At 45.3% G+C, this 23,346-nt stretch overlaps 1 protein-coding gene across 1 annotated transcript in view; it reads right to left on the bottom strand.

Moving 5' to 3' along the window:
• LOC147679550 (uncharacterized) overlaps positions 1 to 23,346 on the bottom strand; it is a 430,526-nt gene that overhangs the window by 164,820 nt on the left and 242,360 nt on the right. The window lies entirely within an intron of this gene.

Raw genomic sequence — 23,346 nt, 5'->3', positions numbered from 1 at the left:
AAACATAAGCGCACACAAGCACAGGGAATGTTAAGTCAAAGTTTTTAATGCCTTCCTAAAGCCCAGAAGATTGGTCATGCTTCTCAGGTGCAATGGAAGAGTGTTCCATGATTTGGCTGCATTAGCTATAAAGCTTATGCCCTTGGCTATTTTCACCAAGGGCACAGTCACAAATTTTGCATCTGATGACCGCTGTGCTCTTTTTGGTATATACCAGTGGAGTTGCTGTTTTAGAAATTCTGGTCCAGTTCACTGAAGGGCTTTAAACACCACACAAAGACTTAAACTGAATGCGCTTCTTGACCGGCAGCCAGTGAAGTTTTTTAATTTAGGTGCCAGAGACTAGGGTTTTAGTATGAAAAAATATGAATTTTTTTATTGTTCAGTTACTAAAAACTTACAATTAAAACAACATTATACAATTCTTCTTACATTTCATACATTATTAAGACCACATAATTCAAAGAAACTTTTCATCAATGTATAAAACCAAATATAAATAAAACCATCCTCATTGTCCACAGTTAAGCAATTTCTTCTCCACTATTTCTATAAACTTCAAAAGTCTACCCGTAAATTGCAAGCTTTCTCCTTGTGAACTGGCTATGACTGCTTGTCGGCATGTTTGTATAATTTGACTATTAAAGTCCGACCTTAACAGCCTCCTACGTTCCTCTATTAGTGCAGGGCAGCTACAGATGATATGACAAATGTCTTCCCTCTTGTAATAACAGAGGCGACACACCCTCTCATTACTCATCAATTTCCATGTAGGGGCGTCTCCAAGAAATTGGCTATTTCCAAATCGGAGATTCATCATTTTCAGCTTTGCCCTTTGGCTATTTGAGTCTCCTAAATATCTTTGGGGTTTTAGCATACCAAATGAAGCAATAACTGTCCATGCATGTGATCTCTTTGCTAGTACTGCTTTATCCGATAAAGATGACAATTTTTTGCTGCCCATAGTTGTTCCGCTTTGAACGTATCTATCGCCAGTTTGAAATATTCATGGGCCTGCTTAGGTTTTTTATCACATATTGCCTCCCAAACCACTATCATAAGCGAGGCATTATTATCGCTTCTAATTTTGTGGCAGAATTTTAAATAAGCTCCTAAGCTATTTAGGTTCTGTTGTTTAAGTCCAAACTCAAGTCGGATTTGTGCCGGTGAAGAATGTTGCGGAAGATTAAACAGGCGTTGGTAGGTCCCTGTCACTAGCTTATCAATGGTGTTGTCAGCACAACCTCTTGAAGTCTCTACTCCATATGCAAGAGTTGGCACATGTTTAACTGACATAATTTGTAATAGTTGGTTAAGGGGAAGCCCTTTTAAGTTATTCTGAAATTTGGAAAATGCAGCAATTAATGAGTGGTTTCTTTTCTGTAGTGCAGCACACTGGTTTTTACCCGTGCCCCTAACATCTATTATAACACCCAGATATCTAGGGTTTCAGTATACAGGAGCAATGGGCGCTCTGCAAATTAACGTTGGTCAGTTGGATATAAGCTTATTGGTTACGGTGCTCACAGGAAAGGGGCGACCCTACTAACCCCTTACTTTGTGGCGGAAAGGCCAACCACACACAACAATAGCAACAGTCCTGTGCACATGTACAGAGTCAAATTTCACAGTGTAAAGGTAATTCAAACAACTTTTAGGCAAATATTCCACGTAGGTTTTTTTAATGTCACAGCACAAAAACAACCAGCCGACACGTGTTTCGTCAGAGAAACAGTGTACTTCAACTCTTCAGGGCTGGAAATGATACAAAAGAACTCACTTAGCACAAGGTATACATGATTATGTCAGGTGAACAACTCTCCCAGATTTTTAGGGAAAAAAATGGCAGCACCCAACACTCGTGGAAACCACATTTCAATTGAATGCCCAAAACTCTGGTGTTGCGCAAACCCAATGTAAGGGCCTGCAAAAAGAGCGATTTAGTGACCATCCACATTGGAACAATAATATATTGTGTTTAAAAGTGCAGCCTGAGATATAGGTCAGGCGGTGCTAAACAGACAAGGTGCCACAAACCACACCACCAAGCAAAAGTGAAACGCACATGACACAATCAAGCAAGTGTAACCTCAAAAGCCCAAGAGTGGGAAAAGATTGAGTGACCATGGGGAAATGGCCCTAGTGGTAAAGGAAGAGTACACTACCTAAAGGTAAAGTTGACGGTATGTAGAATCTAAACAATACACACAAACGAAGAGAGGGTCGGGGGAACAAAAAAAAAACTCAATGTCAAAGAGTCAATGCGAATTTCGTAACATGCAGCGTCAAATCAAGTGGCCAGTAATCTTGAAAAGTCTGACAAGGGAATGAAACGGTTGCCGGACTTACCCCTGCACTGGTGATAATTCCAACCCGGTCGGGTTTCAGAAAAAAGGTTCGGGAATAAAAAATAATCTTAATGCAGTAATAGAGGCTGGGAGGATAAAAAGGAGAAAAGAAGGAGTAAATATACTGCAGGAAGGTGCTCCTACTATTAAGATCATGTAATGGGTGAAGAACAACATGCACCAATACCTGCCTGTAAGTAGATGCTTCGTATTGTATAAGCTGTAAGACGGAACAAGAAAAAGGGGGGATGGGGGAGGGGGGGGGGGGAGGCAAAAAGAGGAGACTATTAGGAAAAAACCTCACGCCTCAAAAGTGATAATTCACAAGTCCAAAATAAGATGAAGAGACAAAAGGGGGGAAATGGAAGGAGCGCTCACCGGGATGGCGGTGAGGCTTCTAAACTGGCACCCATGCTGGAGAGGTCAAGTAGGATAATTAGTGCTGGTCACTCTGGGAAAAGAATCAAGGGAACCGTGAATCAAAAGGGCAATCACAAAGTGGCAAAGTGGCATGAGACGTGAATATGCCAGGAAAGGCAAAATCCACTAGCATTTAGAGAACCTCACCTCTGGTATGTGTGACGGTGCTCAACCGCCAATATACTTCCAAAATGGGAACAATCCTCCCAACTGCAGGAATACCTTTCCAAAATGACAAGCACATATGCCCATCAGCATCATAAAGACGTAACTCTACTCAAAATAGCCTATTCACCCACCTATTCTTGATCTGAAGGTAAAAAAACGAGAGAGTAGAAAAACACGGTAGATTAGCACTGTGTAAGCACCATGACTCTTCAGGAAAGTATAATATAACCACAGCGCGAGACCGTAGTCCCGTAACTCCAGGTAATAAACGTACTTCTTTACTATCTGGTACTCGCTTCTTGGCGGTGTTCAAACAATCTGGAAATGAGCTCACGGTGACCCGGAAGTGATATACGGCTCTAGGATAAACCACTAGACCCCAACTGACGGGCAAAAGTGAGGAGATTGCTGCATGATGTGTGCCAATTCGAGTTGAAAAGAAACTAGTCTGCGCACGTCAAGTGCGGGCGGAAGTGAGGAGATTACCACGTAATGCATGGGAGCCAGAGTTAAAGGGAACTAGTCCCTGAACAAAGCATACAAAGTAGCTGCATCTAACAGAGACGAAAAGTATAAATGAGAAAAGGGAATAATCCCATCAATCTATAAGGCGAAGATCATATGGGATTAAAAATAGTTTGTTACTAAACTGCTTGAGGCTCTCAGACATGAATAAAACTGGCGTATGTGTCACATTAAGTAAGTTGTATCTAAAGTGCATATAGAAAGGTTTCGTGCCAGGTCAGGCATCACTGAGTTAATGTGCCATATTTCACACAATTCTTGAATCCAGAACCTGTGACTTTAACCATTCTGAAATATAATATATCCCATCTGGCATTGATTTCCCTGGTTTTCTGCTTTTCACTAGGGCAATCATTCCCGAATAATGTGCTGGGGATAAGAGCATATTATAGGTATTACTTCTTCGAATAAGAGACAGGTTCTGGATTCAAGAATTGTGTGAAATATGGCATAGGCAGATAAAATGATTCAAATATACCCTAAACAGAGAAAATTTAGCTGCATGCCAAAGATATGTATACATCTGTAATGTACATAATGGGATGGGATATTTTGTTTTATATTGTCAATGATTATTTTTTGTAGAGAACTGTGTGATTTATAGATATCCCATGACCATTGGATCTGAATTTTACGATCTTTCAAGGAATACGTTGTATGCCATACGTTCAAGGTATGGGGTGTATATTATTATTACATAAATAATGATAAGGAGTCTCTCTTTCCGTTTTTATGTTTCACTTTAATAATGTTACAGATTTTTTATAATTGTTATTATTTATTTGACTCACAAATCACGATTATGGGAATATGTTTACAGATACATATAGATTTTTGACAGTCATGAAACAAAGCCTTTTGAACGTTGTACATTCTCTAAATAATGTGAATAGGATACAGTCAGAAGCAAATAACTATATATGTTTGTAAAGATGTAAGCTTTTAGTAATACATGTAGGTCTCATTCTTTGATGAGTTTTGGCTCATTTTGTAAAAAATGAAAGGACTATATTTATGTGTATTTTTCCAATAGCCCTGAAGAAGTCTTGTTGGAGACAAAACGCGTTGGCTAGGAGGCTACGATATGTGGAAGCAGCTCAGCCTGTGGCAGTTGTTCTGCTGCACTAAGGAGTAGAAGGGGAGAGGATGAAACGTACAAGGGAACAAACAGAAAAACAAGCAGGGAAAGAAATAGCATGGAGCAAAACCAAGAGCAAGACAGCCTAAAAACACAACACACTTATGATGTCCTGCAAATAGAAGAAAAAAATTGACAGATATAGAAAGAGGAAGTACACTCCTAAAAAACAGAAGCAGTGCTTGTTCCTGGGACATGGGGAAAATACAAAAACGGAAAGTGAAGTCAAAAAGAACAAGTACGTATTGGGCAAACAAGAACCAGCAAATAAGACTAACAGTGAAGCTAATGAATGGCAAGTAATGGGCGCGCTCAAAGTCCCCTGTACGTAAACAAAATGTCTTGCAAGCGACAGAGCATGCACTGTCTCAGGTGAGGCCTAAAAAGGCCAGATGATGTGTAGTACTACTGCTGATGGGAGGGCCGCTAATTGCTAACAAGATTGTGAGTACGTTGCCAGTGAGAAGCCTGCATGGGTCAGGCAGTTCTCAACATAGGGAATATATCAGTTCAAATAAGCTTTATTGAACAGGTTTACTTATAAAAGCATACATAAATACAACAAATACAATTACATTTGGCCACAATAAAAACACTAAGTCCATTTGTAAATTGGGCAGGGGTTGTGTTGGCACAGCCTGCTAAAATAATAAACATGAATAAAATACAGTGTTCCACATCAGTAATGTAAAATCGAATGGGGTAGGAATAAACCCTAGCAAAAAGGGTAGAACCAAATGTAAAGGTAGATTGTTAAGGGGCTAGTCAGCCAAGGCTAGGGCTGGTTAAAGCACAGCTCATTGCATTAACAGTTGCAACCAATATTGAATATTACAGACTTAAGAAAAGTAAGTTCTGTCAAGCAGCTCTTGCACTAAACCCCCACATCAACCCCAAGAACTTTGCAAGGTTACAAACTTATTTGAATGTGAATCTGATCTCAGGATCCTCAATGTAGTCCAGCTACTCCTAGTCCTTAGGCGCTTACAGAGCAGTGTGATTCATCTTTGGTGAGGTGCAGAATATCCTGGATAGGCAAAAAATACACGGCCAATAGTTTCTTTGGAGATCTTACAATTAGGGCACAGATGGTCGATATTTAGGGTCCATTTACTGGTAAAGGTTAAGGGAAGGGTGCAAACCCTAAATTGGTAGTAAAGCTTCCTATCCAGGGGGACTATGATAGTGTCCCAATACAACTCCAAAAGACTATTTGATATAGTCTAAAAACCTTCCAGTTAGGGGAGATTTGGCAGCTAAAGTAATGACCAATTGTCTTACCCAAAACCAATATTGTTTCTTTAAGGACACCTCTGTGATGGATGCTGCAGATAGAGGATTGTCCCATAATATATGTAGTCCGATATATGTAGGTAATCTTTTAATCTAGCGAAGCCATGGAGTCAGTTCAGTTTGGGACCAAAGCCTTCTCCAGAACAGTAGTGGCCAAAGCCTGGCCTTGTCTACAACTGATGTTTTACCCATGACAAGCACCAGTGAGAGAAGAGTGCTTGTTGGAATAGAAGTCAGGGTTCTTAAGAAATTATTCACTGAATTTGCAAGCAAAGTTCAATTCGCTGTCAGACCTACTGTCCCTGCGCCACGCCCTTTTTTGGCTATTTGGGATAGTTTTTGCTTAGGCTCCCACTACATTTTGTCCACATAAGGTATCCGCTCCAAATTTGCGTCCATTTCTTCCAACATCCTGAGGATTATAAAGGTACCCAGGGCTTGTGGATTTCCCTAGAGGGGACTGAACAATTAGGTAAAACACAGCTAAATGTGCTTTTTTTTGGGGGGCGGGAATGTGAAAAAAGTGCTGCAGAAGAAAGCACCTGGTATTTTCCCTACAAATGGTGTCAACAAATGGTTTGTGGTGCTAAAATCATTATCTTCCCAGCTTTCAGGAACAGGCCGACGTTTCTCACAAAACCAACATTTTCTACACAGTTTTGGCATTTTACTGGGACATAGCTTATTTTTCCTATTTTTTGTACTTTCAACCTCTTTCCAGTTAGTGGTAGAAATTGGTGTGAAACCAATAATGCATACCGGAAAGCTCTGAAAAGTAGATAACATTCTGAATTCATCAAGGGGGTCATTTGTGTAGATCCTTCAAGGTTTTCCTATAGACACTAACAGTTGAATTAAAAAAATATTGAAATTGAGTTGAATAATAGCCATTTGAGCCTACATTTTTACTTGTAACTTCCTATAACTATAGCAGATTTTTATAAAGCAATATACTGTTACGTTCCTGAGATCCTTCTGGTGGCGGGGATATGTAGGGCTTGTAGGTACAACTTGTAGGTACACCAAGAACCTGAGGTACCCAGAGCCAAATAACTGAGCCGCACCTTGCAATGTTTTTTTTTTTTTATCAAATATGTTTTTATTGACAGTTGCATTCAAATAAAACAATACAGTAAACCGATAGACGTGCCCCGGTGCAGTACCCCCCCAAAGCCCACTGTACACATCAGAAAGCTGGATCCTGGGCCATGTGCCATGAAGACCCGCGTGTGGGCATGAGTCCCGTTCGAAAATCAACTGTCTTTCACATCCTCCCCCCTCCCTTGCCTCCCCTTAAGCCTCCCTAACCCCAACTACCTTGTCCTTAGAACTAAGCCCTACCCTCCCTCCCCTCCCTGTCCGGTGTGTGTAGCCGAGTGTGTGCGTGGTGTACCAGTGTGACCTTCCCTGACCCTTCACGTCCCCTTACCCAATGACCCATGGAATTCATCGGCTAGTCGAAGGACCTTAAGGTACTTCGGGCAAGTGAGCTCTCGGAATTCTTTGGACAGCAGGGATATCAAGGGTGCCCATGTTTCTCGGAAGATGTCAGATGTCTGTGTGAGGGACGCCTGTATCCGTTCCATACCGAGTGTGCGGAGTCTGTGGAGCCACCCGGTGTGTGTGGGCTTCCTAGGGGTACCCCAAAGTGATAGAATATGTTGCGACGCTGCCCCTATCGCCAGGCCCATCTGACGACCCCGAATGGATTTGAGCGGAAAGGTGAGTTTGTTAGGCAGGCCCAAGATTGCATATGCTGGGAAGCGGGGGATTTCTGTGTCGAAGCATTCGTCCACGTTCCGAAGGACCTCCTCCCAGTAATCCAGTACCATCGGGCAGTCCCACAGTAGGTGTAGTATGGTCCCTACGTGGCCACAGCCCCTCCAGCATAGGGGGTCTCGCCGGGGGTTGCTCTTGTGTAAGTGCTCCGGCATCAAGTGCCAGTAGTAAGCCACTTTTACCACCGCCTCACGGCTAGCCACGTTACGGGCCGTGTGATGTGCCCAGTAATAGACGTCCTGCCCTTCTTTAAGTGAAAGCTCTCGTCCCAGTTCCCTCTCCCAACGCTGCTGTCCCGCGGATTTAGTCGTTGATTGGTGTGGGGTTAACATCTTATATAGCTCCGTGATTGCCCTTTTGTCTGAAGTTTTGGCCAGGAGCCATTTCTCAAAGGGTTTGGGAGCACGGCCTACGTGCGGAATGATGTCTTTCTTGGCGAGCCAATGTCTCAGCTGGAAATATTGAAAATTGTGAGGATTGTTGATTGAATACCCCTCCTGTATGTCACTCAATGTCATGAAGCCTTGGGTGTCGAATAGGTGACCTGCGGAGTTGCATTTAGTCAGCTTCCACTGTGGGAAAGAACCAGGGGACGTTGGGGTCATTGGAGACGGGAAGGACGTGAGATCTTTTGTCACTGCTACCGCATCCCACACTTGTAGGAGCGTTTTGGTTATGGGCGACTTCTTAATATACGCCGGTCTGTCTGTGCGAGCTAAAAATGGAATCTCCCAGAGTGGCATCCTGGCCATGGCCCGGTCTTGGAATAGCCAGCGCTTCTCTGACATCGGCCTGGCCCATTCCAGAAGGTATCGCATCTGCGTAGCTTGGAAGTACCGCCGTATGTCGGGGACCCCCAACCCTCCCTCCGTGGGAACGCAAGTGAGCAGGTCTCGCCGCATCCTAGGGCGCTTGCTCACCCGCACATACTGCTGTATGATGTCTTGCAGCTTCTTGAGCATGCCAATTGGGGGGGGGGGATGATAGGAATGTTCTGGAACAAGTATAGTATTTTGGGCAACAGGGGCATTTTGACCGCGGCTATCCGGCCTAGCCACGAAAGTGGTTGCTGTTTCCAGCGCCGGATATCCTCTTGGATGTTCGCGAGTAGTTTAGTGTAGTTTGGCTCAACCGTTTGAGCCGTATTAGGTGTGAGGTCGATCCCCAAATAGAGAAGCACAGTACAGGTGGTCAGCCTGCCCTGGCTTAACAAACCCCTGTTAGCCTGGCGGATGTTGCACCCCAGGGGGAGGACGACAGATTTACAAACGTTCATTTTGAAGCAAGACATCTCCCCGAATCGTGGCATTTCCTCTAGGAACACTGGTATCGAGACTTTGGGGTTCTCTACAGCTACCAAGATGTCGTCTGCGTATAAGCTTATCGTGTGTTCCTCACCCCCGAATTTGATTCCCTTAATGGCCCGGTTGTCTCTCACGCACTGAGCAAAAGGTTCTATATATAAAGCGAACAGTAGGGGCGACAGCGGGCATCCCTGCCTCGTGCCATGGCGTATACGAATGCTTTGGAGCTTGTGCCGTTGACCCTGACCGTTGCTTGAGGGGAGGTGTAGCAACTCGCCACCCACGCCCTGAACCGCTCGCCCAGTCCAAACCTCCCCAGCGTCCGGTCAAGGTGTATCCAGTCAACCCGGTTGAACGCTTTCTCAGCGTCGACTGAGAGAAGGGCCGCGTCTGAGGCATTAAAACACGCTTTGTCGATCAAGTGCAATAGGCGTTTGGTGTTGTCTGCACTTTGGCGAAGCCCGCCTGGTCCGGCTCAATTATGCCAGGAAGACACGGGCCCAGTCTCGCGGCCAGGATCCCAGTAAAAAGTTTCAGGTCCACGTTTAGGAGGGAGATAGGCCTGTACGCCGCGCATTTGGTCTTATCTTTGCCTGGCTTTGGAAGAACGATAATGGCCGCATCGAGCATCTCTGGGGGGATCGATCCCGGTCCCCGGAAGGAGTTAAACAGTTTTGTTAATACAGGGGCCACCAGGGGGCAGAAGGACTTGTAAAAGCCCGCCGAGAATCCATCCGGGCCAGGCGCCTTGAGGCGGATATCACCTCGTCTAAGCGTATAGGGGCATCCAATGCTAGGGCGTTCGCCTCGTTGAGGGCCGTCACATTGGCTCCCTCCAGGTATGCTGCTCCTGCGTCCGCAGACGCATGAGGATCCGCCGTATATAGTGTAGCATAAAATGTCTTAAATGCATCAGCTATATGATCGTCCTCCCGCAGCTCTCGGTCACCTTCCTCACATATGAGTGGGATTCTGGCCCGGACAGTTCTCGCTTTGAGCTTATTGGCGAGTAAACGACATGTCCTGTCCCCCCCCCACATAGTATGTATGCTTGAGGCGCAGTGCGGCGTATTCCGCCCGATCAAGATCTAGGTTGGCCAGCTGAGCCCTGGCCGCTTTGAGTTTGCGCCAGATCCTTGGCGCCCCAGTACGGCTATGTGCTTGTTCCAATTCCATCACGTGCGCTGCTAATTCCTGGCGTATTTCTTTCCGTTCCCTGTTTTCCGCCGCTGAAGTTGCGATCAACTCCCCCCTAATTACCGCTTTGAGCACCCCCCAGACCGCTGTTTGCGCCACTTCTTTGGTATCGTTCTGGGTCAGGTAGTCTTTGATAATCTGGCTGATCTGCTCAATGACTCCCTTGCGGGAAAGTAAGGTGTCGTGACGATGCCAACTGCCTCTGTGTGTACGTTGTCTAGGTACCAGCAGGCGCAGTACCACTGCGTCGTGGTCCGAAAGGGCCGTCGGGGCCACCTCCACATCCCTTGTCATAGGGGCCAGTTCCGTGGAGCTGAGGAAATGGTCAAGTCTAGCGTAGGTGTGGGGCACATGGGAGTTAAAGGTGTACCCTGGGCCAGTGTGGTGGGCCTCCCTCCAGGTGTCCAGGAATCCCCGATCTGCGAGCCACCGCTTCCCTTCGTTGGATAGTGCCCCAGAATCGCCAAACCTGCGACCTGACCTGTCCAGTTCGTTATCCATGACCAAATTGAAGTCCCCTCTGATCAGTATGTGCCGTGTGCTAGTGCTCAGAACGTCTGAGTGCGCCCCGGTCAGAAACGCCTCTTGTTTTGTGTTGGGTGCATAAATGGATCGCACCGTGAGTGATAAGTCCCCGATGTGTATTGTGTGGGCCAGGAGCCTTCCCTTAATCTCTGCGACTTTGTCCCCCACCCTGCCCCGAAAGTGTTTAGCAAAAAGCAGGGCAACTCCCGCCTTCTTCTCGGTGGTGGAGGAGTAGAGCTGATGCGGGAATGCCCTGGATTTCATGCAATGCCAGTCTTTAGCCAACAAGTGTGTCTCCTGTAGGAGGCACACTGCCGCCCCAGAGTGTTCCAAATATGAGAGCACCACTCTCCTTTTGATCGGGTTGTTCAACCCTTTAACATTAAGGGTGAGAATCTGGAGGGTCTCTTCTGCGATATGAGTGTGTGAGAATCCCTGCTCTTCGCCCACGTGCCAGGGAAGGAGCACCCACCCCACCAAGTCTCTGAGTCGGAACCAACGGAACACCCCCGGACAAAACCCCAAAACATTCCCCCCATTCCCCTACCCCCTCCCCCCCCCCACCCCCCCATTCAAACCCGAAACCCAAACAGATGAACAATGTCCCAGGCCTCTAAATTGTCTGTCCAGGCCTATGGTGAGTGAGTCAGTGTATGGGTGTGTGGTAGCGGCGGCTCAAGGCCCCCCGTCCCGCCCCCCGACCAGATGCCACAACATAGCTGATGTCGACCGTCTCTGTAGTCGTCTCATGAGTCGGCACCAGTGTCCTTGGAGACCTCTTGGATCGCTGCGGCCTGTTCCTGTGCCATTGTTTCGGGATTAGGCTTGAGGCTTTTCTTGTGTGGCCTGCCCCTTCGTACCTTTTGCCAGCCATCGCCAGCCGTTCGAGGGGATCCGGAAGCAGTCCCAGACGATCGCCCTTCGTCGTCATCTGGTGGAGTCCCCTCGTGCTGGATGCCCAGTAAGGCGCAAGTGTCTCGCAAGGAACGCAGCCGGTGTAGGGCCCCATTCCTCTTGAAGATTAGGCGAAATGGGTGTCCCCAGGAGTAGGGGACCCCCTCTTTGCGAAGGAAGGCGGTGGCCACCTTGAATGACCTCCGTTTCTGTAGGGTGATTGCCGACAGATCCTGGAATAATTCCACTGCGTGGTCTTGAAAGCGAAGTGGTTGTTTGAGACGCACCACCTTCAGTATGCGTTAATTCAGGGGGTAGTCCGGCAGGAAGGCCAAGATGTCCGGGGGGGGGGGGAGGTGGGGGGGGTTTCTGAGTCCGGCCCACTCTGTGCCCTTCATCAAGCACCGTCCGGAATAATGCCTGTAGGTATCCTGCCACGTCGTCTCCCTCCACCCTGGGTGGTCATTTCGGACGCATATGTTGGGGCAGGGGGGCGGGGTTGGGGGGGCACTTGAGCCAGCTTGTCCGGGCTTTTGTCAACCTTAGAAGTCCCCTTGGACAACATCTCGGAGATGGTGCGGTTCCCTTTGCGGTTGTTGGTTGCCATATCTCACCTTGTCGCCGGCTGGAGACCCCAGTTGAGGTGCTGCCCCTGTCGGGTCCGTAGGTAGTCCACGATGTGCACGTACTGGGGGGGAAGGGGTTGTCTTGCGTCCGCTCGGCGTCTCGTCTCCGCGTAGGCCTCGCACCTCCAGGCTCCGGGTCTCAAGAGATGCTGGTGTGGACCGTCTCGCTGCAGCCCGTTTCACTGCGCCCCGGGGGCTATGGAGTCCGATACCGACCCTCCAGGCCTCTGCTGAGCTCCCCAAGCTGCCACTCCTTCAGCCCGGTCACTACCGCTGAAGATACTTGTTTATATTTCTGAGATCCAGAATGGGTCTTGATTCACCCAAATGTTTCCTTATTAAAAAGAAGCTGGGAAAAAACCTTTTCCCAACCGAGAAGGAGGAACTTTTTCTATGGCTCTTTTCTGAAGCAGAACATATGCCTCCTTTCTTAATAATTGGAGATAAGCTGGAAGCTATCTCAGGGGTGGATGAAGATGTGAAACTGTTACAAATTCTAAAGTATGGCCATACTGTATGATGTCCAGGATTCTTTTGTCGGTTGTAATTTGGCTCCACTGATCGTAATGCAAAGAAATACTCATTGGATTAAGGTTGGTCCTATATGGAGTCATAGCAGGTGTCTGAATGCGGTCACTGTTTTCTAGCATTGTCTCTAGACTGGGTAGCTTTCTTCGTCCTGGGCTGTTGTCTGGAATATGCAGCGGGCGGTGGTGCTAGATAGGATTGCTGCTGTTGATACCCATAGAGGTAAGATTAATATGATTGTGGCTGATATTTCTGATAAATTCCACGAAAGGAATAAGATCCTCTCCCAGGTGCTATGCAAAAAGGTGTTTTCCTATATTGGAGCGTTCCTCACACCTTAGCGGTATCAGTATCCATTTTGATAGATTGCAAGGATTCATCAATGTGCTTCCCAAAGAATGCATCGCCATCAAACGGCATGTCTAGAGTTTTATTCTGCACCTCAGGATGGAAAGTGTTAGAGTTCAACCAGCCCTGGTGACGCAGAACTGCTGCTCCAGCTAATTGTCTAAAAGCAATAGCAGTGATGTCCATACATATATTAATAGTCTCAAAAGTGGATCTTTCACCTACGAGAATAATTTTTTGCGCTTCTGGTTTTTTATCATCCGGTAAAATTCAGAAATGATGTCACATCCGGCCGCATCTAGCAGCCCTATCTTCCTAGAATTGCTAGGGAATTGGCAGCATGCACTAGCGCACCTGCAATTGTGGTAAACCTTTTTTCAATATTGTCCAAGTGCCACCCATCTTTATCAGGAGGAGCAGTGATTGGTACTGTGATCTTTGTAGTGCAGCCTGAGCAATTACAGAATCTGGCCTCGGATGCCCCACTAAGCAGGTTGGTGTAGGTTGGTGTATCATATAGGGCTTTATATTTTTTTTATCAAGCCTTGAACGGACTACCAGCACTGAATATGGCACTTTCATAATTTTTATCCTCCCAAATCTGATCGATAATGGGAATTGTACACACTGATTTCCTGGACTGATCCTTAAAATCGTAAAAAACAGTCAAGACTGTTTCACAGGCATCAGTAAATGAAAACGATTTGCAGCCCTTTCCATCAGAGCATGGAAGTCACCAATATCCTTCGGTGGAGAGTCAATAGCTTGAGGAGCTGGAGGAGAAGGCATAAGAATGAAGTAAACTTCCCACTCATCAATAACTAGTGGAGCTTTTTGTATTTCAACCTCTTCTACATTATCACCATCCTTTAGGACCTGATCTTGCTGCACAAGTATAGGATCCTGTGATTCCGGAGGAGGCGTTACAGAAGGTCTGGAACTCGCAGCAAGAGGGGGAGATTTTTCTACTTGAACTAACCCTGCTGCTGTAGGGAAACAGGTATGATTATCAGGCAACATAGCTATCAGATCTTGCACCAATGCAACAGGCAGTTGTATCATTAATAGTATTCATACTAGGGATCATCGGATCGGGCTAGCTGGTTACGTACTGATCCCAACATTGACTGAATTCACACTTTAGTACGTCCAGTATAGTGAGGTTCTAAGGGTTAAAGGCTAGCATCCTGCCGAAAGGTATACCCCTTCAGAACTAGTAAGTTGGTGTGTTGAGATCGTAAAGTTGTTTCTCTGGGGGGTCCTTTTTAAGGACGAGAACCCTCACTCACCCAAGGGTGACAGGCTTCATCATTGGGTCCCCTCCTCACAAAAGGACTGCACGGTCCGTGGTGAGGGCTACAACTCCCAAAATGGGAGGAGCAGTGGTGTTTTTTAGATGAGCGATGGAGATAGAGTCAGTGAGGGAAAGAGTGCATTCAGAAATTATAATGCGTTGTGTAGGTTAATACCAATTCAAAAGAGCCAAAATATTTCTATTCAGTAGGTCCAGAGGAGTAGGATTAAAAAGAGGACTAGGGTTTTCTAACAAATATAACCCTCTTGGTAGTCGTGGTCGACATGTTTCTGCCCAACAGCAGACCCACGAGGGGCTCCAGGGCATTAATCAGGACCTTCAATACTTAAAGTCACTCTGTTAAATGTGATCTTATGAAAAAATTCCAAGTAGTAATAATTATTTTTTATACTGGCCCATCAAAGATCGAAAGAGCCAGGTCTGTCCCTCACTGACTATCTCCATTGCTCATCTAAAAACACCTCTGCTCCTCCCACTTTGGGAGTTGCAGCCCATACCACGGACCTCGCAGTCCGGGTGCGAGGAGGGGACCCAATGATGAAGTATGTCACCCTTGGGCGAGTAAGCGTTCTCGTCCTTAAAAAGGACCCCTCCCAGAGAAACAACTTTACCACCTCACACACCAACTTACTAGTTCTAAAGGGGTATGCCTGTAGGCAGGATGCTAGCCTTTAACCCTTAGAACCTCACTATACCGGCCGTACTTAAGTGTGAATTCCATTGTATCACTGGTTCCTGGCGTGGCATCAAAAATTGTCATTTGTCCATAGATTGACTGTACTGTGGCCCATAGTATTCATCTTCATCCTCCTCCTCCGACAAATTTGACATGAAGTTGTAAAGGGCTGTGAGCTGGACTGAACATTCCATCATCCTCAGACTCCTCTAAAAAAACAGACTAGGAGTTAAAGGCAAAAAATATGAAGGATCCTGTAAGAAACCCCCTCAACCACAGCAACATCGATGAGAATCACAACAACAACATAGGTGTAATATTCAAGGTGGAAGGGCCCTTTGCTTGAGGCATCAACGAAATAGTCATCAACCGTGATACAGATACCATTGACATAGAAAAAATAGTGGTCAGAGCCGGGGTTGCCATTATCGATGCAGTCGACTGAGCCGCTACCGACGATGAATATGTAGTCGTTGACAAAGTAGTTGTCGTCCTCGACAGCGGAGGCGTCATCAATGACAGTGTCATCCACGGTGGCCCCGTCGGCGATGGAGATGCAGACAATGGTGGAGGCATTAACGCTAGCTGAATAGTCAACAGTACAGGCGCCGGCAAAGAGATTGGCGTAGACAGTGGAATAGGTGAAGCTGACGACGACAAAGCTTCCGTCTATTTAATCCTAGAGAACGTAGCCTCCATGGACTATGTAAGCTTTGTCCACTACTGCTGGGAAAAGAATTTCAACTACGGTTTCATTGTCGACAAAGTCTTTTTCGATGATGATGCCATTACAGCTTTTGACTGAATTTTTTAATGTATCGCGGCAGGTTTTGATGCAGATTTTCCTCAGAAGGGAATGGTTGCTTCCCTTTTTTTGAAGCAGTAAGCGCAGGCTCAAGATGGTTTGTTTTATGCTTATTATGTCCCTCAGGGGATTTCAAAGATCTATCCCTCTTTTTAGAGAATTCAACTGATGCCTGGGAACTGACACAGTCGTCCTAATCACAGAAGATTTAGATTTCAACCTCTCCAACCAAATAAGCACTCTGGAGAAGTGTGGCTCAAATGGTTAGAGCGGCAGACCCTGATGCAGAGGTCTGGTCCGGGACCAGGGTTCAATACCCGCCTCGGAGCGTCTTGGGCTCAATTTCCTCGGATAATTCTCGCCTCAGTGCCTATTCTAATCATGGGTCCCACTCTGCAACTCCGGGCAATGGCTTGCTTAATCTCCACAATGGCCCCAACAGCGCTGGGATGCCTGGCTTCACCTTGGGGGTGCCCAGGAGTGGATATTCCACAGGGAAAAACCAGGAAGGGTTCCTAAGCGGTATACGGACAGTGCCGGGATACCTCCATTGGAGGTAGCTGTGAGCTTTACAAATGGCATTTACTTTACTTACTTACTTCTCTATCTTTCAAAGTCTTTGTAGAAAAAGTTCTGCAGATTCTACAGTTGTTCACCTTACGAAGAGGGTACAAGCAGTAAATACAATCCTTGTGGGGATCTTCAGCAGGCAGTCTTTTCTAACCACGTGACTTACAAGGTCTGAAGAGTCCTTTCTTTGAAGAATCTGACATCATGAAATCACAATATCCAAGATGAAGAGAAAAAACTGAGAAGAGCTCAGAGAGACTCCCTGTCACAAAGACATGCGGTAGAATATCTGAGGGACCTGTTTCTCTGTGGAGTGTTCTTGAGGGTGCTGATGCCTGATTGGCGGTGTTTTAACTTTGGTTCTTTTTACATAAAGATATGGATGGGCTAATGCAGTGACTGTTCAATGCATTGTTGCCTATGCTCAGATTTATTACTGCTATTTTAACATTTTTCGTAAGACTCCCACCTCGACGGCAGTGATGATTCAAGCCTGTGAATCTATTAAAGATCCAACACTGGATAACCGAAAAACCCAGACACTTCTGAAACTAGACACCTGGGGGAGGTGTGGCTTACGTGGATTCCCTCAACATTTTCTTAACCAGAATCCCCTACAAACCTCAAACGTTGCCAACATAATCACATTTTCCTCACATTTATGTGTGTTGGAACGTTGTGGAATCACCGGGCACACACAAATTTCCTACCACCCAGGTCTCCTGATAAATATGTTACCTCACTGGTGTTGGTGGGCCAATTGCCTGCTACAGGGAAGGGCCCAAAGAATATTTGATACATCAAACCTGTTCGCTTCTAGGGAAACCTACCAAACCAAGAGCCGTCTGAAAACTAAAAACGCTGTTAAGTCTAAGGATGTGTGGCTTGCGTGGATTCCCCAATGTTTTGCTACCCAGAATCCCCAGCAAACCTCAAATTTAACTCGTTGGCACAAATTTCCAACCATCCAGCCTCCCCTTGGTCAACTAGGAACAAGTACCATTTCAAAGGGGAGATTCTCTCCTTTCCAATAATGCCTCTCTCATTTGCCTGTGTGCTCAGCGGGTTTAGATAGTCCCGGGAGCATGTAGGATGTGAAAGTGAAATGAGTCAATCCGCTTATTTTACTTTCATTTTCAGTGTAATGGCGATCATCACTATACTGGGGGAAAAAATTCTCAGGCAGCTAGGGAAGCTCTTCCCTAGTTGCCGAGGATAATAAAAAAAAAGGAAATCTCTCTACTGTTTTCAGCAGAAGGATTTCTAAATGGTGTGCCTTGGACGTAACTGTTACGTCCTTCGCACTGGAGCACCACAGCCTTGGACATAACCGTTACGTCCAAGGCATGGAAGTGGTTAAAAGTTTTAAGTTTCTGAAGGGTCATAAATTTAGTTTTAGCCAAGTTAATCTCAAATACCTGAGATTCACTAAAATCTTTTGGTGTTTTGATACCAGCCAAAAAAGGTGCATCTGTAGGAAGACTTGAGTGATGCTGTAAAATGCCATTGAAAGATAAAGAAAATAGAGTGGAGGACAGCATGAAGCCTTGGCGAACCCCTTTAAGAATAGGGAAATGCACCGTTAGCTATCCATGTTGCCCCCAGCGGACTTCCGCGTAACTATCCTCATGAATACAAATGGAATGGCCATACAAATTTCTTGCAGGGGATTAGGTCAAAGGCCGATTTGGAGTCAACATGGGCAACATAAAAGCTGCCTCCGTTGATCACAACCATCTTCCAGTATAGAAGAAGGGATCGAAAGACCTGATCCATAGTGCTTACCCTCTTGTGGAACCCACCCTGGAAGGGAGACAGAATATCATGGTCATCTCTCCAACCCTGTATCCTACCCAATAAAAGGCACGCATAGATTTTCTGCCCACAGTCAATTAAACTGATTGGCCTGAAAATGCATGAAAAGGCTTTATCACCTGTCATGTGTATTGGGATGACTTCAACGCATTTCCAGGATTCCCGAATTTGAACTCTCCCAGCGAAGGCATTGGCCTGGAATACACTGACCAATTCTCTCTGTCCTGTAGGAATACGTCAGCAGGGATGCCATCCAGGCCATAGATTTAAGTGCCTTGCCTAACTGACAACTTAGCTGCCTGCACTCACTATTATACCAGGTTTGCTTTTTAATTCGGTGTTTGCAGAATGTACTGGCCGGAAAAGTGATTATTTTTTTTACATTTGGGTAGGAAATGGCAGCTACAGCCACTATCCCTCTGTCACTTACAATACTTCCGTTCATATTGGCTAAGGCTAGCTGTAGACCAATGCCAATTGTTGCTAGGTGATCAGATTCTCTAGTATCGGAGAGTGTATCCCTTTCTTCCCTCTAATTGATGACCATTTTACTAAGGAGTGGTCAAAGATAGATATCAATTAAAATATAATCCATGCGGCTTGAAAAGGGGCATTGTGAAAATTACTAGACCCCTTTCTGCCATATTCAGCTCTTTCATTCCCAAATCTAAGCCAGTTTCCCAATGTGAGTGATTTTAACTGCAAGGCTGTCTGTGGCCATTGGCTTATAGGGGGGAAAGTCATCCTGCGGCACTCCTCAAGGCACATCTTCATCCTCCCCCAGATGAATATCCTGCATATCGAAGGTTCAAAGGAGGAGTTGAGATTGTGTGCTACTATTAAGTATGCTTCCTCTTGATGTTCCTCTAAAAGTTACTCTAAGATGGAAATAGTTTCTGACCATAACCCCGCTTGAGCCCCCCTAGCTTAAACATTACATATATTGATTAAGTTGGAATTGGCTTGTCTCAAGCAAACTGTGAGGATATCAGCACAATCTGTTTGCAGCTGTTTAACAGTAAAATGTAAGTTTAATCTAATCCATGTCGTTAAACCACCCGCTGGACATCCTGAGGATCCACCTGTAGCAGGGATTGAGAAGGTAAAATAGCCTAACCTAAAGGTAGGCTCAAAAGCCCAGGTTTCCTGTAGTAGGTAGATGTCTTTTGAGCCGATCTACGTGTTCCAGGCTGGGGAAGCGGCTTTTGAACTTAGACCAGCCACGTTCCACGATATAATGGAGGCCAATTTCACAGGTTGAGGAGCGGTATAGAGTATAGCCTCGCGGGTGGAAAAGAGTGGAAGAAGCAATATATTGGAATGTCCAGAGAAAATAGCAGAAAGGAAAGCATTCTGTGTTGATACAGAGATTTTTGGTATGAGATAGTCACACACTGATCACTATCATCAAGTGTGCGGGATTCAACTGTCAAAGGGGGACTTGAATGATTCTCTTGAGTGGAGAGTGGGGGGGCACAGCCGTTTGTGGGTAGATTCTGATCCTGGCATCTGTACTGCAAGCAAATATATGAGTCACTAAGGGTGGAGGTCTTATGTCGAATGCCACTAGAGTATCCACTAGTAGTCTGCTGGGGAGAATTAGCTTGATGGTGCCAGAATTAGTGCCAATCTGTAGGTGCCTAGATGCACCCAAGATGCCCTTTCTTATTAGGGAACAACAGCCTACTCTTTTGAATCCAGTGGATGGATTTATTTATAAGTGAATCCTCGAATTCTTTGTTACATGTCTGGCTATGTTTGGGCTGGAGAGGCCCTCTGTAGGGTACCATTTAGAAGCCATATAGTAGGTAGCAGTTTGCAGTTTACAGGCTGCCTAGTTACAGATGAAGAGGCGATGGGTCGAGCACGGTGTTCATTCAGAGGCCCATTAAATGTCTTCCACTCCCCCATCTCTTGACTTCTACTGCATTTTGGGGACATGTCTATGCTATTTAATCAGTGACGGGTGGCTAGGGTCAAGGAATTTACTGACCTAAATTAAAGACTTTCCCTCAAGGGTAGGTTTTGCCGACATAACAGTGTCAATAGTGATGTTTTTGACAGTAGTTATTTCATTTAAGGGGTGGATAAATGAAGGCCCATTGTTTTAAGTTCTTGTACCTCATTGGAAGTTCAGAGATTTGATGTGTTAAGGTATCCAATTCACCTTCAGAAGCAAAGGTATTACATTTTGCCAGGCTAAGGCAATCATGTGGCAAAAGTGGTGAAGCAGTTGGAGTCAGTACTTCAAGGGGAGAGATCTATTGCTGCATGGAATTGAGATGGCCTGAGTGTATGTGATCGTATTTAACATTCCCACACCAGTTTTCTAAGTCTGTGACAGGGACTGCAATTGGTTCTTTTTGTTATGTTCCCTTAGGAGGGCCTTTAAAACAAGCATTTGCAATGCAATTGGTCTCGCATTTGCTAGAGTTTGAGCTATTGGCGTTGTAAATGACAATGCCTTTTAACCATGTGTTTTGGTTTGTAGTGGATGTATGTGGCTTGGAGTGGAATTATGTGTGGTGCATTTGTATTGTTATTTGTGGAAATGTGTGTGGTGGAACTGTGTAGTGTATTGTTGTAGTGGAAATATGTGGCATGGTGAATAGATAGGGTTGAGAGCTGCAGAGAATAGACCAAAAGGTCGATAGAGAGGAATAACTAGTATGTGCACGAAGAGGTGAATTAACTTTAGACCGGGTGGGAGAAAGTGTGTGCGAGAAAGAAGGGGAGAGCAGGCCACAGACGCATAAATAGGGTGCACCTGTGTACACAGAAGACATTCCAAGAGGAGGAGAATTTGTGTTTGAGTAACGGAAATATTTTAAAAAGGCATGGGAAAGAAACTGTGCTAGAAGACGTGAAGTGAACAAACATGAGAGAGGTGGGAAAAGTGCTTGAGAGAGTGAGAGAATGGTGTGTGAGAGTACGAAAGGGAGACGGATGAATGGGAGGGGCAACGGGGGGGAGGAGAGGTGGACCACTTCACAGCGCGAGGAGGTACAGGAAGGTAGCATGTGTGAGCAGGCAGTACAGGGAGTGTGAGGCAGGGATGAAAGGGGGAAGTGCAATTGCAAAATGACTGGTGGTAGTGGGAGTGTGAGAGGGTCGAGAGGGGCAGTGGGTGTGTGAGAAAAAGATGACAGTTGGTGGAAGTGCGATTTAGATATGGATTGGATTGAAATTATTTGTTGTGGAATTGTGAGGTGTGGAGTTGTGGAGTGGAAATATGTGGCATGGTGTGCTGTGGAGTGGAAATATGTGGCATGGTGTGCTGTTGAATTAAGTGGATAGTAATTAAATGGTATTAACTGTTGCGGAATTATGTAGAGTGAGACGGTTATGGAGTTAATTATGCGTAATGGTATTGTGGAGTGGCATGTTGTGGAGTTGAATTATGTGGTGTGCTGGTAAGTTCTGTGGCATGATGTTAAAATCTGTAGTGTGTATTGAAGGTGTGTTGTGAAATTATGTTGTCTAGTTGAAATATGTAGTTTGGTATGGAATTACGTAGTGCATTTATGTGGATTGCTGGTATGTGGCATAAAGTGCAATTATGTGTGGTGTTTTTATGTTGAATTCAGTAGGGTGTAATTATGTGGAGTGTAACTGTGTAGCACTGAGTGGTATTATGTGGTGTGCTGTGTGGTGCACAACTGGGTGGCATTGAATTGTGTGGAATTATAGGGGATGGTTTGGAGTGGTATTAGGTGGCATGGGGTGGAGAAGTATTATAAGGTGTGAAATTATGTGGCATGTTGCAAATGTGAATTTATTTTGTGGAGAGTAATTATGTGTTTGGGAATTTAGTGAGATGTGGAGTGTAAATATGTAGGGTCAAAATGTAGATTGGAGTATAATTATGTGTCGTGGAATTATTTGGAGTTGAATTGTGTTGTGTGGAGTGTAATTATATTATTTGGAGTAGAGTGTAATTATGTAGGATAGTGGTATTAGGTGAAGTGGAATTTAAGGGCATGGAGCAAGCTGAATTATGTAGAGTTTACGTTATTGGTTTGTAATTATGTGGCATGGAGTGGAATGATGTGGGAGCGGAAGTGTGTGCGGTCGAATATTTTGGCATGTTATTATGAGATGTTAAAATGTGTTGCTTGTAGTGGATTAATGCTGTATGGATGTGTGTGTTGTGAAACTGTCTGACATCTTCAGTCACTTGATGATTTACCCTGTGCTTTCCATTTTGGACCTTACAGGTTTTACTTATAACAGGAAAAGTGGTGCACTGATGAGAAGGTGGTGCTGTGCTGATGCTACGATGATGGTGTGCTGAGGTGGTGCTTAGGTAGTGCTATGCTGATGTTGAAGCGGTGCTGCACTGATGCTACGGTGGTGCCGTGCTGAGGTGGTGCTGCACAGTTGCTGAGGTGGTACTTGTAGGAAACAAATTGCACACCACAGGAAAACAATTAATGCAATATACATCCCTAAAACAATCAAACACGCATAGGAAAACCTTCAACGACACAACTAGCAGACCAACCAATTACACCCATAGTAAAACTAATTGCCAGAAATAAGGGTAAGCGGAGGACTCCATTTCACAATGACATCACTTTCCAGTCCTGGACTTTTCTTTTTACAGATCATTGGTTCCGGTGTGCTGTTACAATTAATTGAATTCAGCTTAATGACTACAACTCCCAGAATACAATGATTTGTCACTTGAAGTCCTCTATGATCCCAGGAGAAAACACAGTGACATTTGGTCTCATATGGTCTTGGCAGAATAAAGGACGTCACGCCAAGATGAAATACATCTCTGAACAGTTAATACAAAAGTTAATTCAATTGCTTCTAAATGCACATGATGCAAACACAGCATCCTGAAATTTGACTAAATGCTTGATAGCTGGTATTATTTCACATTTAATGGTTCATCTTCCTCCAAACTACAAATCAACGTGTTACACACAAGTCTTTGCAGTATGTGCATTAAACCTACAGAGAAGCGTTACCAGTTGCACGTTTTCAAATCTGCACTTTTTAGGAAACGGGTAAAAGTAGGATTCTGTGACCTAAGCACAGCGCTTCAGTAAAAACTGGCAGAG

This window comes from Lissotriton vulgaris, chromosome 11 (genome assembly GCF_964263255.1).
Source record: "Lissotriton vulgaris chromosome 11, aLisVul1.2, whole genome shotgun sequence".
Classification (NCBI taxonomy): Eukaryota; Metazoa; Chordata; class Amphibia; order Caudata; family Salamandridae; genus Lissotriton; species Lissotriton vulgaris.
Note: the sequence above shows the minus strand (reverse complement) of the source record. Positions and strands in the feature narration are given on the sequence as shown.